Source organism: Pelodiscus sinensis, chromosome 7, assembly GCF_052426305.1.
Source record: "Pelodiscus sinensis isolate ZL-2025 chromosome 7, ASM5242630v1, whole genome shotgun sequence".
Classification (NCBI taxonomy): Eukaryota; Metazoa; Chordata; order Testudines; family Trionychidae; genus Pelodiscus; species Pelodiscus sinensis.
The window spans coordinates 63,963,210-63,979,231 of NC_143058.1; the positions used below are offsets into that span (position 1 = coordinate 63,963,210).

General features: G+C 48.4%; 1 protein-coding gene across 1 annotated transcript in view; it reads left to right on the forward strand.

The window, feature by feature from the left end:
- Positions 1-2,810: 2,810 nt before the first annotated feature.
- Positions 2,811-16,022, forward strand: part of COL6A3 (collagen type VI alpha 3 chain) — a 107,236-nt gene continuing 94,024 nt past the window's right edge. The window contains exon 1 of the mRNA XM_075934041.2: positions 2,811-3,387. The gene's annotated coding sequence lies outside the window, so the exon portion shown is untranslated. The remainder of the gene's footprint in view (positions 3,388-16,022) is intronic.

Sequence of the window (16,022 nt, forward strand, 5' to 3'; positions counted from 1 at the left end):
ATTTCTGCTCAGAAATTAGTTTCCTCTCAGGTCAGGCTTTCTGTATTTGACTACCAAACCAAGCCCTCCTTCAAAAACTGGGCTGTTCCCTCAGTCTGAATGCTCCGGGGTGTTCTTTCAGTCGAGCACTCCAGCAAGTTTCTATGTGGCTGATATGTGAAATACCAGAAAAATCAAGAACAAACAGTAAATCCTCCTATAAAAAGGAATTAAGTACTTTGAGAAACTTTTTTCTGCTAGCTTGAATCCTGCCTCTGCAAGGGCTGAATTACCAAAGGTGAGGAAAGAAAAAAGATGTTTTCTTATCCTCTTTTTAAGAAAAATCAAAACCAAGCGATTCTAATTTCAATTAATGATTCCTAGCATTCTGGAGGTAGAAGGTAACTTTAAATATTGGTCTGACATTTCTTGTCGGTTTGAAGTAGCAGGTTACATTTTTAACATTAGCTGAACCATTTAGGAGTGTATGTTGCTGTTTCTAAAGCCAAATGCTTAAAGTTGATTAGGCACCTAAAGATGCAGAAAGCATCTAATGGGATTCTACCCAGTTTAGATGCCTCCCTTTGCTTGAAATCTCTACTGGCAAAAACTTGGGCACATTTGAACATCTTCAGTGTAGAAATTGGGCCCCAAATCATTTTTGAAAACGGGTCTGAGTGAAAATGTGACCCAAAACCACGGTCTTAAATATCAATATATATCTTGTTTGCAGCACTGTGATAACGGCATTGGCCCCAGGATATCAGATAGACCAGGTGGGTGAGGGAATATCTTTTATTGACCAACTTTTGTGAGCGACAGAGAGAAAGTTTTCCCGTTTACACAGAGCTCTTCCTTAAGTCTGAAGAGCTGGACTTTTTCCACCAGCAGAAACTGTCCCAACTCCCTTAGGGTACATCTACACAGCAAAGTTACTTCGAAATAACTTTAGCAGCATCTACACAGCCAAACCGCTATTTCGAAATTAAATCAAAACAGCGAGGGCTTATTTCGAAATTGGTAAACCTCATTTCACGAGGAATAGCGCCAATTTCAAAATTGCTATTTCGAAATCAGCGCTGTGTAGACACTTATTTCAAAATAGGGGGCCTCCAGCCCTTCCCAGGGTGCCCTGGTGGCCACTCTGGGCACAACCAAGAAAACTCCTCTCCCTCCCCCCCTCCCCAGAGCCCTTAAAGGGGTAGACTCTGGCCACAGTACCTGTGCCTGTGCCAGCAGTTGCTGCCCCTGACCCAGTGGCCCCTGCATGAGCCAGGCAGCCAGAGCCAGCCAGCTCTCCAATGCTCCCCAGGACCAGTGTGCCAGCTCCCAGGAGCCTGCCAGGGGTCGGACAAGGTGGGCGCCTGCCTGGTCCACTGCGGAGATCAGGGACCTAATTCAGGTCTGGGGGGATGCTTCCAACACCCATGATCTCCGCACTAAAAGGAGGAATGAAACCATCTGCAGGCAGATGGCTGCCGGCCTGGCCACCAAAGGCCACATGCGAACCCAGGAGCAGGTTCGCGTGAAAATCAAGGAGCTGTGGCAGGTGTATGCCAGGGCCACAGGGGGCAGCTCCCAACCAGGGGAAGACCCAGACCTCTGCCCCTATTTTGATGCTGTGGACCACATCCTGGGGGGCAGGACGGTCCGTGCCCCCCAGGTGGTCATCAACCCTGGGGCAGAGCTTGCTTCCTCCTGCTGCTTCAGCCCCTGTTTCCGCTCCTCCTTCTCCCCCTCCTGCTTCTTTCTCCCCACCCTCCCCACGCCCCCAGAGATGCCAAGGCCCCCGCACCTACGGTGCTGGGAGACAGTTGGGCCGGCGAGACCCCCAACACTGAGCCCTGAGCTTCTCCTCCCCCTGCCAGCTCCCTCCTCCCAGGTTTTCCCCTCCCCTCTTCCACCCTCTTTCCCCAGTCTCACCTCAGTTTCATTCCCCCCACCCCAGTTTTGTTCAATAAAGAGGCTTTGTTGTAATGCACTCGTGTCTTTTATTGTACAGCAGGAAGGGGGGTTAGGGAGGGTAAGTGGAAGGACGTGAGGGAGGAATGAGGCACAAGCCCCCAGTGGGGCACACCAGGGAGACTGTTACTGCCTGCAGAATGTGCTGCCAGGCTCACAGCAACACATCCAGGAGAAGCACCACAGTGCCCAGGGGCGGCTCCTGCTCCACGTTGCCGAGTGCTGTGGTGTCCTGAGTGAGGGCAACCGGAGCACACAGATTAAAAATGCTTTGCTGTCCCTCAGCGAGATAGGCAAGCAAGCAGGGAAACCTTATAACCGGCTGTCGGGGGGGTCTCTTTAAGCACAGGTCTCAAATAGCCTCAGGCAGCAGCCACACCAGGTAACTCCTGACCTGATGCCCTGCCAGAACCGGTTCCGGCCAGCCTTAAATGCGATTCAGCATCCTATCAGTGTGGACGTGCTATTTCGAAATAGCAAAACACTATTTCGAAATGCGTTGTGTGTGTAGACGCATTATTTCGAAATAAGCTATTTTGAAATAACTATTTCGAAATAAGATATTTCAAAATAATGCTGTAGTGTAGACATACCCTCATTTCTCTAATCAAAATCCTTAACTCTGTTCAGCTAGTTGTTCCAGCACATGGAGAGGACTGTAGGCAAGACTCACACATCCCTTGGGGACAGATTTTGCAGAAGAAAAGTCCAGCAAAGCGTACGAAAACCCCTGCTGATGCAAAGCTGCAATATAGTCGCAGATTGGAACATGCCACCCCGAGCTGCCTCTTGCCACTAAGAAGCAGCGATTCAGTGCAGAGCACAGGCTTGCTCCCTGCTTATGGTTCTGTCTAACCCGCAGGGACAATTTTCCCTGCTGGTAAAAAGAAAAGCCCCTTCCCCACATAAGGAGGACTTATTACAGTAGCCAAAGCAGCAGAGTTTTACTTGTAAACGTTGCCAAACCAGCCTGTATTTCCTGCTTTCTTCTTGCTGGTAACAGCGAAAACAGACCCCCCCTGTACTGCAGGGAAAGGGTGTATGAAACAGAGATCCCATTCCCCACGCACAGTGACTCAGAAAGGTGATTAAGAAGAGACCAGCTTTACTTTGCAGCCGGAGCCTGTGAGAGGGAGGGAATCCTGGCTCTCTGACATCCGAAGGGCCGACGTCATGCAAGTCTGCTTTTCATTTACAGTTTGGGTCACTTCGAGATGATCCAGTCGGGCGCCACATCCTCCACCAAAGGCAGCGTTTTCGGAGGCTCCTCGCTGGAAAAAAACCCTGCCAGGGGATATTTACCATTCGCAGCCCCACGCTCGCTGTGGAGAATAAGCACACGCCAGGAAGGGGAGAGAGAACAGCCAGGAGAAGAGATGAGTCCAATCTGCAAATAATTTGGTGTAAAAAGGTCTGGGACTAAATAATTCTTCACATCTCTCTGGGGTAAGTGCTTCTCTCGCGCAGCTGAGCTGAGAGATTCTCTCCTGTGCTGTCTTGCAGGGACGGACTTTTTGCAGATCTGAGGTAGTTGGAGGCAGAGCGACCAGATGTGCTGAACTGATAGGAGCAATCCTGATTTTTCTGGGCTTTTCCTTGTCTAGGCGCCTATTAGCTCCCCATCCCCTCTCCCCCTTTTGGCAGGGTAACGTCCAGCCTGAATGGGGTCCCGTGCTTTCCGCGTGAAAGGCCGTGCCCGCAGCTAGAGCGGTGACTTGGGCAAGCCGGCAGCTCAGAGGGCGTGAGGAGCCGAGCCGGAGCAACTTCGTGGCGGGAGAGGGGAACTGATATTGGTCCAAGGCAATTAGCAGTGCTTTATGGACACTGCTGACCACTGGGGCCTGGCTGTGCTGTCCGCACGGTTACAAATGTCCGAGGGAAGCAAGAGCAGCAAGAGAAGGGCAGCAGGGGACTCATGGAAGGGGCACTCGCAGGCCCAGCATCCAAGGGGGAGCCTCAGGGAGGGGCAAGGGCGATGACAGGGCCAGTGCCTAAAGGGGAGCCTTGAGGTGGGGAAGGGTGGGGGCAGGACCGGTATATGAGGGGGAAGAGAAGGAGAAGGGGGAGGGGGCAGGGCTGGTACTTGAGGGGAAGGGTGGGGGTGGGGGCAGAGACAGGGCTGGTACCCAAGGGAGAGGGGGTGGGGGCAGTACCTGAGGGGGAGAGGGGAAGGGTGGGGTGGGGCGGGGCAGGGCTGGTATCTAAGGGGTAGGGGCAAGGGCAGGGGCAGTACCTGAGGGGGAGGGGGAGGGTGGGGCAGGGCTGGTACCTGAGGGGAAGGGGATGGGAAAGGGGATGTGAGGGGGAAGGGCCAGTACCTGGGGGGGAGGGAAGATGGGGGGGAAGGAAGGGCGGGGCAGGGCCGGTACCGCTGAAGCGGGAGTGCTTTTGCCTGGGCGTTTTACTGCGGCTGCCTGTACGCCAGCCCCCACGGCCGGGCACACTGGGGCTGCAGAGGACATAGCCCCAACTCCTTTCCTTCCACATCACTTTCACCCCCCCAGAAGGGAAAGGAAAGGAGCGCGGAGCTCTGCTCGCCGCACAGTGGGCGCTGGTGGGGCCACAGCCCCTCCCCCATCTGCCCCACCCCCGCCACTCCCTGGTCTGCCCCGTCTGCTCACAGGCGTCTGTACCCCCCCATTGCCCCTCACTCAGCACAAGGGGGGTGGGAGGGGGACCCAGTGGCCCAACAAGGCTGATTCTGCCCCTCGGGTGAGTGGCATCTCTGGGAATGCTCACAAAGGAGAGGAGGCAGAAGACGATGGCTTTACTCGGGGTGTGTGTGGGGGGGAACAGCTTTGTATGCACCCTTGCCAAAGGGAGAGGCAGACTTGTCCCCACCAGGGAACTCCACCAATTTTATTGCCACCTGGGGCCACCGAAAACGTAGCCGGGGGTCTTCTCGGGTGGGATTTCGGCTCCGACTAATTCCCTGCACGTTGGCTGCAGAAGCACATCCCTCCTGACCAGAGCCTTTGGTGAGAAAAATGTTCCTGGCCCCAACTGCTTCCTGACCATCCTTCTGGGCCAACACAACTCCTGGCCCAGCCCGGCTGGCTAAAGGCAGCTTCGCTCCAGGGGGACGCAGCTGGGACAGGAAGCGCTCGCTGCTCATTTGTGGCTCCCTGGGCTGCTTAGTGCAGGATCTCCGGGGCTGGGTTTAATCCCACGTCTTTACCACCCACCCCCCCAATTTGCTAGTTTAATTCCATTATTTGCTTCTGCCTTGGAGCAGGCATTTCAGCTAGCCCCTCCCCCCCCCGCGCTCCTCACAGCACCTTCCAACATGCTTATGATGTAGGGCTGTGCAGTGGTCTCCGTTTTATGGGCAGGGAACCAAGGCACAGAGAGGGTAAATGACTTTCCCAAGGTCGGCCAGGAAGCCAGGAGCAGAGCAGGGAATTGACTCTGGGCCTTCTAGGTACCAGTCAAGCCCACTAACAGTTTTGATCCTGCCTTCTTGGCCAGCTCCTGCTGAGATGGTACTGCCACCCATCCCTGGGGGCAAGGCAGCCTGGCAAACACAGACTTTCCCCCCTCTTTCCCACTGTTTCTTCACAATCCAATGGAAATACCGGCAAAGTGCCCCATAAGGAGCACAGCTGGGTGACTCCCTGCATTCATGAACCAGACCGACTCTCACATCATGTTCTCCCGCTGGTTCTGCCCTGTGGATCCATGGCTTTGGAGGGATGAGAATTTTAAGGCTGAAAACGAGGGCTCTGATCCCGCGACCGATTCTTTCACTGGCTTCATTCAGGGTAATCCGAATTGGTCCTTTAGATACATATTCCCACCTGACACATTAAAAACCTTCTTTTTTTGGTTATAAATTGGGCGGTTCCCCCTTTTCTCTCTCCACTCTCATCTGAGGAAGTGGGTTTTGCCCACGAAAGCGCATGATACTATTTATACATTTTTGTTAGTCTCTGAGGTGCTACAGGACTGCTTGTTGTTTATGAAAAACACCAGTAATGTACATCTTACTTAGCCCTAGGGATTTTGCTCTTAAAATTCAGGTTTTTGGTTGTGACCTGTGTGATTCCCTTAATGGAAGCCCCAAATAGTTGCATAAATTTACCATTTTCCTCTTGCTTGTCAGACAGGGATTTCATTCTGTGAAATTTTCCCGGTCATATGCAGTTTGAACTATACACCTGGCTTACAATCCTTCCCTCTGCCTCTCAGTTAAGCGTGCCGCGCAGTTTGCCTCCCTGGCGGCGTCTGTGCCAGTTTTCTCTTGTGAATCTGAATTCTCTTCAAGCCTTGGTGTCCCACACGCCCATCCGTTTTTCCACATTTCAACATCTGAGTTCTATATTAAGAAGCCGGGTAGCATGGGTGGAGGAGACCTGGTAGCGTAGGTTACTAAATATATAAAGAGTCATTGATTCCTGAGGGAGTTTCCTCATCTCTTCAGCAAATACTCTTTTTCCTCTGGCGAACTGCTCTATTTCAGTCCCAGATGCAAGCAGCAGAAAAGAAGCAAATGTTAAGGCAGAGAGGATTTTAAAGAGAAATCCTCTCTCATATCAGGATGAATGAACCATGAACCCTTGTCTCTCCTTGCTTCCCCCTGCGTTTTCTCGGGTGTAGGCACAAGAGGGATGAGAAATCTGCCCCAGAGGAGCCGTCTTTGAGACAGAAGAAGGGTGTGGTGTATGGGGGGGGGGGGGGGCTCTTCCATTAGGAGAAGCGGGAGAGATGCTGTAAGTTTGCACTGTTGAATCGAGATTCTCCAAGAACTTTCCTGTGGGCCCTTAAGCCTTGTGCCTTCGGGACCAGACTCCACTGGAAAAAAACTCACATTTGCACCAGCAGGGGGCAGACTGGGCATAAGGAGAACAGGCCAAGTTAAGGAATGAAATAAATCAACATATAACGTGACATAAATAGATGAGCCACTGGAGTGGGGGTTCCTAACTTATGCGTTCATTCCCTCTCCCTCTAGGGATGCATGAAACAGCTGCTGGATTGCACAATAAGGCTGGGGAAATGTACTAAGTGGGGTTCACAGAGCACTTAGCTCCGGCTGCTGCACTTCCCACCACAGATAGCTACTGACTTTAGTTAGCGGCTAGCCCTTCATTTCTCCCGCACATCTGCAGTGGATTTGGCGCCAAAGGGCGTTCTTCTTCTTTCAAAATGCACATGTACCACTGCCAGTAAAACTAGAACAGGAAGGAGTTCCCCAGGTACAATGCGAGAAGAACACATCCCGAAAGGCGAAACCCAGCCTTCAGCAAAATAAGAGCGCACAGAAAAATTAGGTTTCAAGGGAAAGGCTTTCAAAGGGGTTCAGGACCCTGACTCCCAAGAAATTAGGCACCTGAATACCTTTGAAGCCTGGGTTTCACAAGCCTAAATCTCACTGAAAATCAATGGGACTCAGGCAAATCTAGGTCTCCTAACTGACTAGTGTTTGTGTCACTCTTGAACATTAGATTTTATCTTCTAAATCTGTTAGGAATTTTTGAAAAAAAAATTACCCTCCATGATATGAAGAGAACAGATGAAGGAGAAAGGCACAAACACAGAAATTTTTTCAGCAAAAATCGCTTATTAGCACATGGTTATTCTGTATCATTGGTTTAGGTTTTCAGGTATCTGGCAGCTTTCAGTGTGGCAAATACCCTCAGCATTTGATTTGAGGGTACATGCACTATAACAAGAAACAGATGAGCCTCTCAGGTATGTCAGGCTAAATATTGGGTTAGGGAGACTAGTAGAACAAACAGCTTTCTGCAGAGCTGCCTCGCCCTCTTGCTAATGCTGAACATTAACGCAAGGAGCCATGATTTTGACTCTGGGGTATGGTCCCCTGCTGTCTTCCAAATAATTTCAGAACTGGAATGTATTGACCAGCAGCTGTAGATGACTCAGGGCTCCCAGGACAAAGTTCCAGGAAATCAGTAATTGACTAGGAGACTTCTGAGGTAAGGAATTAGCTGGCCAAAGAGGGATGGAGCACCTAAGAGTCATCTAACTTAGATACAGAGAAAACAAGCAATCTGGTCACTGGGGGTGTGGTTCTCTGGCTTTGTGATAGCGACTTTGCCCTGGCCTATAGATGCGTTGTATTCAGCTGTCCCAGTAACGGCATTCGGAGAGCAGGGATGGTGGGTAGTGTAAATGCAAGAGTCGCTCCCTCTGGTTTAAAATGGTGAGAAATTTGGGGGAGGGGGGGGAGATTTGTTCTTTTCAGTGACTTCGGATCAGATTTTTAAGGGGGCATATGGAAATTCTGTCTTTGGTACTAGCAGCATTTTCTAAAGCACACTGACATATTGCACATTAATTGATCATTGATGACGCTGCTGGTGGGGAACGCAAATTTCCCTACTGAGCTTTAATTTAGCCCTGTTTGAAACAGTGCTACCTTAAAATGAACTAGGGAACTCTAGGTGTGTACCAGCTGAGTCTACATGGACCAGTGAATGCCAACACCTTAGTGTGATTTAGAAATCACATCCCAATAGTGAGTATTACCCCACATATAGTCCAGCAGTAAGTGACTTGCCCAGATTTATGTAGGCAGTCAGTGTCGGTACATCTACACTACGGAGAAAATAGAAGCTGCTGTTGTTGATCTTCCAGGGTTCGAATTAGTGAGTCTAGCTAAGACAGCTAATTTGAACTGAGACGGGTGCTCCGGTCAATGCCGGCAGTTCTGCTTCCACAAAGAGCAAGTGAAGTCGAAGGGAGAGTGTTCCCCCTCTGATTTCCTGCAGTGTAGACAGCGCCAAAAGTTGAGTTAAGGTACTTTGACTTCAGCGACGCAATTAACATTGGTGACGTTGCATATCTTAATTTGATCTTATCCAATAGTGTAGACACACTCAAGTCCCTGGCCAGTGGCCAGACCAATAAGCCAGCCTTCCAGTCAGCTAAATATCAACGGGAACTGAGCACCTAAATCAGACTCTTGAAATTCCCAAGCTTAGATTTGTAAAGGCGTGATTGCCCTAGGCGGATGCTAGTAGACACACAAGGTTACGGACTGCTGATGGCTTTTTCAGATAGAGTGGCTGCATCCCCATCAGCAGCAAATTGGAGAGTAGCAACTTAGAATTCCCTGTTGGCCTCCTTCAACAGGCTCATACTCTGGCTTGGAGGTGTGACATTGACGTATTTCGTGCTGGGGGACTTCACAGCTTTGCTTCCACTGCATCATAGTTCCTTGGAGCCCTTTTCTGTCCTAAGAATCATAAATAACGGGCTGCAGTCTCGAGATTCCGTAACAGTCTGACAATGCCAAGCCTTTCTTTAATGTTGTGATAAGGCTTTCCTCCCTGGACATGCTACGAAAAAGAAGAAAATATTCTGAGACTACAAAGAGTTTTTTTTTTTTTTTTTGCTCCCTTACACTGTTCAGATTGCTTAGTCCCAAAGTTCATAGCAGCCAATTTTACCGCTTGAAAGAATGGGCCAAATTCAGTTCCCTCGCCTCCAGTGAGTAGTCCCTTTGATCTGACAGGATTGATTTTAGGTGGGGGTTGTGTGGGAAAAAATGATTGGTCAGTGAGGTACCCTGACTCAGCAATGCAATTGCATTCCTTGGTGCTGCTGCAAACCATCTGCAGAAGAAAAAAATAGCCATGATGAGGTGCAGGCAAAATCCATCCATGCTGGGATTTGCTGTAGATGGGCTGGTGAATTTTCACGTCAGAAGAGCCAAGAAGCATTAACCCAGAACAGAGCATTTAACCTCACCTTTCAAAACAGCTGCAGTCAGAGGAAAAGGTGAATTTTAATCCCAGTTCAGCTGCCAGCTTGCTCTTCGACCTTGGACACTTCTTTATGCTGTGCCTCAGTTTCCCCAACCTGTTTCCCCATCTTCAATCTGGAGCTAATTGAGTTTACTGAATGCACAGGGTATTGTGAGGATTCATTAATGCTTGTAAATTGCTTTTACTGTGACAACTGCTATATCAGAAATAAATACCTTGAGTCTGAAACTCATGTTGACTTTCCCCCATACGGGAAAGAATGCTGTAAATTCTACTGTATCCGCTGAAGAATTTCAGATCCAGGACTCCAGCAGATGGCAGCAAAACTGAGATCATAAAACCTGTCTCTTGGCAACCAACACCTGAAAGAATCCCATGAAGTGCAGCCAAAAACTGAGAGCTGAAGAGATAAGTCTGTATATCTTCTCTATGGTCGTCCTTTTAAGTAGGTGCCCATGGGACGACTGGACAAACTATGGATTATAAAAGTATTTCTTTCAAAGTGGTTCAGTAGCATCCAGGTTTATTCTCGCTTCCCCATTGGTAAGTTAGAATAGCTAAGGAGAGAGGAAATAGCCTGGTGTTTCAAAGAAGCACCCCTTTTCGAGTCTATCTGGCAAGTCTAGAAAGCGGATTTTTGTTGTGTGTGCGCTTCCGTCATAGCTCTGCAACAAACCTTGAGTTAGGGGCATTACTGAGTTGCTCTGCCCAGAGGGGACATGAGAGCAGCTTCGAAGTACCTCTAAGGTGTTACAAGGAGGAGGGAGAAAAATTGTTCTCCTTGGCCTCTGAGGATGGGGCAAGAAGCAATGGGCTTAAATTGCAGCAAGGGAGGTTTAGGTTGGACATTAGGAAAAATTTCCTGCATGTAAGATGGTTAAAGGCTGGAATAAATTGCCTAGTGAAGTTGTGGAATCTCCATCAATGGAGATATTTAAGAGCAGGTTGGACAGACACCTGTCAGGGATGATCTAGACGGTGCTTGGTCCTGCCATGAGGGCAGGGGACTGGATTTGATGACCTCTCAAGATCCCTTCCCATTCTAGTGTTCTAGGATTCTAACCGCAGGTGTGGCTCCTATCCTCTGTAGCCCTTTGCACTATGGGGAATGTCACATGGACTTCCTAAATCTACCCCTTCTGCCCATGAAATGAAACAGGTCTTACAGATTATTGGCACAAGAGCAACGCGCGGGTTTGCTTAATATACCCTTCAGATATAGTCTGGCATCTCAACAGGATGGTTGTACCCCTCGGTCTGTGTTCTTCTGAGGCAATGTGGCACGTGGATGGCTAACGGCATATGCCTGGTGAGCACAAAAAGGCCCTCAAGGGAGGAGCAGCTTCGTTCCCTCACTTGTACAATTGTAGCTCAGTAGGTTTTGCATTCGGCTAGCCAGCAGCTCTGAGGCGGTGTCTTCTTTCCCAGCAAGCAGTTCCACTCCCTATTGGTCCCCCTGCCATGGGAGGACTGGCATAGAACTGGCTACAATGGGTCTGCATCAAGTGAAAGTTCCCCTGCGGTGGGAGAATTGTGAATTGCCCCTTTAGCGCCACGCAACGGGGCCTTCGCACTGGTCCGTATGTTGCCTTCGCGAGCTACAGCCTGCACTGTTTCCCGTTCTTCATGCCATCTCGGCCCCTAGAAGGAGCCCCCTGCCTGTAGCTCTCTGGCAGCAGACTGGGCGCAGTCCGCCTGGTTGTTGTATTTCCGCTTGCCGGCTCTGCACGTCCATTGCCACCTCATAGACTCATAGACTCATAGACTTTAAGGTCAGAAGGGACCATTATGATCATCTAGTCTGACCCCCTGCACAGTGCAGGCCACAGAATCTCGCCCACCCCTCTTAGAATAATCCTCTCACCTATGTCTCAGATATTGAAGCCTTCAAATACTTTGAAGGCCCCAACATGCAGAGAGTCCTTCAGCTGTGATCTGTGCCCAATGCTACAGAGGAAGGCGAAAAACCTCCAGGGCCTCTGCCAATCTACCCTGGAGGAAAATTCCTTCCTGACCCCAAATATGGCGATCAGCTAAACCCTGAGCATGTGGGCAAGACTCACCAGCCAGACACCTCTCCTGTCCTGTTTACTTTGGACCCGTCATGATTCTCCACCTTTATTATTCGATTCCCCTCCCTCTGCATCTTCAGTGCCGCTTGGGTCTCCTTGGTCTCCAGATTTCCCCAGTAAATCACTAACCAGAGGCTCTCTGGCTGGCAAACTCCCCTCTTCAGTGTTATCCTTCTAAAACCCACTAGGCAGTTAACAATTAATTAATTAAATACCGCATGGAGGAGCAAATAGAATAGATAAGTCTTTCAGCTGCCTGCTATGGCTGGCACGTTCTATTGCTAATTCCTAAAAGGCTGTCTAGCTGGATATTTGAATTTTGCAGGAATATTGACGCAACTTTGTTATTATTCCCCTTGCACACAAACATGCTGGAGTCAGAGCCATACAGACCCTACCCCTCAAAAATCAGTCCAGCCACGAGACATGTGCAATGAATCAGAGTGATACGAAACAGCTATAGTAATTTTTTCCTGCCTTTCATGTTCCGATCTTTTAGATCTTATCATGTGTGTTGCACTTCTTTTGAAAGCTACACCCACGTGAAAAAATAAAGAACGATTTTAGAAAGTCAATTTTAAATATCCAGGAGAAGTACAAAATTATGCAGAGTGTCAAACTTTATGGACAGAAGGATAGGCACTAGGCAGAAAATAGCCACGGGGAAAATATTTAAGGAAATCACTTTACTACGTTAGTGGTAAAAATGATTGCCTTTTGAAAGAGTTATTACTAGCAGATGGATATATTTTGATGCAATAGAGCACAGGGTCAGTACATACTATGTACATACATCGTAGTCAGACATAGAACTTGACATTTCCAAATACTATGTGGCTGATTTTTCCCCCACATATTCTATTAGTAAAATTGTCCTTTTTGTATTCATTTTAATCAGCACAGGCAAATGTTCCTGCAGTATCTAAGGAAATTCTAAGGAAATTCCCAGCGAAAAAAAAAAAACATTGTTAAGATGGTAGTAAGTCTGTAAATAAATATCTACCCCCTTTCAAACAGTATTTATAGAATGCTGTACAGGTTGCACCTCTCTAGTCCAGCACTTTCTGGACTGGCAACATCTGTGGTCCGGCATGACTTTAGTTAGTTGGATGTCCACTTATCATGGGTGTGGCCATTTCCCACAGTCCCATAAAGTTTGTTTACAGCCGCCAGTCCTGGCTCTCATTGTTCTGTGCTGTTATTTAGCTCTAATTTACCCCTCCATGTCTTCTAACAGCCCAGTAAGCAGTGGAAGTGCTGGTAATGCTGCTAGATAATATTGACCTCCCTTGGTCTGGCAAATTCTCTGGTCTGACACCAATCAGGTCCTGAGGGTGTTGGACTAAATAGCTTCAATGAGTAGTTACAATATAATAACACAAAGCACTGGGAAGGAAAGACATTTAGAAGTGTGGTTGTGTAAAAGTCAGGAATTTAAAGGTTGTAATACAAGAAACTCATTTGTAATGATGTCAGGATGAAGTTTAATAAGGACAAATGCAAAGTACTCCACTTAGGAAGGAACATACAGAACGGGAAGTGACTGTCTAGGAAGGAATCCTGCAGAAAGGGATCTAGGGGACTACAAGTTAAATATGAGTCATCAGTGTTGCAAAAAAGGCAAACATGATTCTGGGCTGCATTAACAGGAGTGTTGTGAGCAAGACACGAGAAGTCATTCTTCTGCTCTAGTCTGTGCTGATTAGGCCGCAATTGGAGTATTGTGTTCAGTTCTGGACACCACATTTCAAGAAAGAGGTGGAAAAATTGAAGAAGGTCCAGAGAAGAGCAACAAGAATGATGAAAGGTCTAGAGAACATGAGCTGTGAAGCAAAATGCAGGACAATGTAGCACTTTAAAGACTAACAAGATGGTTTATTAGATGATGAGCTTTCGTGGGCCAGACCCACTTCCTCAGATCTGAGGAAGTGGGTCTGGCCCACGAAAGCTCATCATCTAATAAACCATCTTGTTAGTCTTTAAAGTGCTACATTGTCCTGCATTTTGCTTCAATTACCCCAGACTAACACGGCTACATTTCTATCACTATGAGCTGTGAAGGAAGACTGAAAGAATTGGGCTTATTTAGTTTGGAAAGAAGACTAAAAGGGGTCATGATAGTAGTTCTCAGGTATCTAAAAGGGTGTCATAAGGAGGAGGGAGAAAAATTGTTCTCCTTGGCTTCTGAGGAAAGGACAAGAAGCAATGGGCTTAAATTACAGCAAGGGAGGTTTAGGTTGGACATTAGGAAAAACTCTCTGTCTGGGTGGTTAAACACTGGAATAAATTGCCTAGGGAGACTGGAGATATTTAAGAGCAGGTTAGACAGACACCTGTCAGAGATGGTCTAGATGGTGCTTGATCCTGCTGTGAGGGCAGGGGACTGGACTCGATGACCTCTCGAGGTCCCTTCCAGTTCTAGTGGTCTAGGAGTCTATGATTTCTGGTAGGGTTTAATCCCAAGTGGAGCTACATGACCACACAGGGCAGTAAAGGATTTCCCTGCACTGGCTACATGCATCATCACAAGTTACAACATAATGCAGAGAATAGACACTAGGGAGTTTCTGCCCCTTCTCTTCCTGTGCAGCTGGGCTGGAAGTGGGCTAGAAGGGGGTGGGGAATGAGTGCAGCTTACTTTCGCTGTGCAGCTAGGGAAGAGCAGTTGGTCTTTGTTTGGTTCCTACCCTGCTCCTGAGGCAGTACAGGCCCTTTCAAAGGGCAGAGTGAAGGTTTCCAATGCCCTTAACTCTGCCCCTTCTCTTACTGGTAGGACAGTTTCATTTTGCACTTGTCTCCTCATGTGCTGGGGATATATATAGTGCCCATGAGCATAGCTTCTGACATGTCTGTTTGACCCCATTTGCTAAGTCTTATGGCCTTCCTCCACCCATCCCTCCTTACATGGCAGCTCCTGTTAATTCCTTTTCCTTGCCTGCCTTGTCTAAACTTAGCCCCACAGCCTGCTGGTAGCTCTGCACCAAGGAACCTGCATGTCTGGGCTGTCCTATTAATTACCGTACAGCTCTGTGGGGGCGTGGCAATCTACTTCTTGCACCAGCGGCTCTGGGAGGGGTTGTCGGTGAAAAGCTCTTTGGGGCAGGTTTTGTTGACCGAGTCAGTGTTAGTACAGTGTTAGCCCTAATGAATCATTAACTGGAGTAACACAGTGGTGAACCAGGCCCTTGGGCAACAGCTGGAGAAATCAATCATCACATTCGAGAAATCAATCCTCATTATAAATTAGCTTCGTAGGTGTCCCTCAAACTAGGAGGTGCTGCCTACACCAAAACATACTTTGATGTCTCTCGGGAGCACAGCCATTTCAACAACCGAGCCAAGTACCACAACAAGCCTGGGGTGAAAGGATACTTTTACTTGTACACCACCCCGGAACAGTGTGATCCCCATGCACAATCAGCCCTCTTAAAGCTAGACCCCTAGATACGGAGCCAGACCCTCAAGGAGCCTACATCCCGCTGGGAGTTAGGCATCGAACTGCCTTTGAAGGTCTGGGCCTTTGGTTCCCAGTTCCAGGAGCGCAAATCTGTAAAGTCTCTGCCCTTCATTTTAAATATCAGGCCTGCATCAGGTCCCACAGAGCTTCATGTATTACCTTTGCAGCAGCCTTTGCTTTCCTCCCAGGAGGGATTGTAAGTTGGCAGGAAGCTGCCTTCTCTGAGCTTCGCCAACTTCCTGCCTAATCCATGCAGCTGCTTCACCTTGACCACCACCATGGTGGTGACTCTCTCTTGTGATCGCCATGCCAGCTTTTCTTGTGCAGGACGGTGTTTTACTTACTGTCCCGGCTCTTGGAGTCATGTTATTACGTGAGGTTCTCGGTGGCCATTTCACTAAGTTTCTAGCCCTGCTGGCCACAGAGAAAAGCTTGAGAAGGCCAGTTCTGAGATGCAAATTTGACACTCTCTCATGGCCTGAACAAAGACATGAACTGGATGGGCCGTTATATTCAACACCCAAATGACATCAAAAGCTAAGACTGGGACACTTGCAGCTCCCTCAATTAGCCTTATTAGCACTGGCATTGCAACTGACAGGTATTTTGTTCTCCCTGCTCCCTTGTTTTTCTGTTATAAATGTAGAGGTTCCTCCTTTTTTCTCCATACATCTGAGGAAGTGGGTTTTACCCACGAAAGCTCTTGATACTATATATATATATATATATATATATAAAGGTGCTACAGGACAACTCATTGTTTTTTAAGGGAAATGAAGGTTTTTGAAAGCTCTTTAGGTACGGCTACACTAGCTCGTTAAT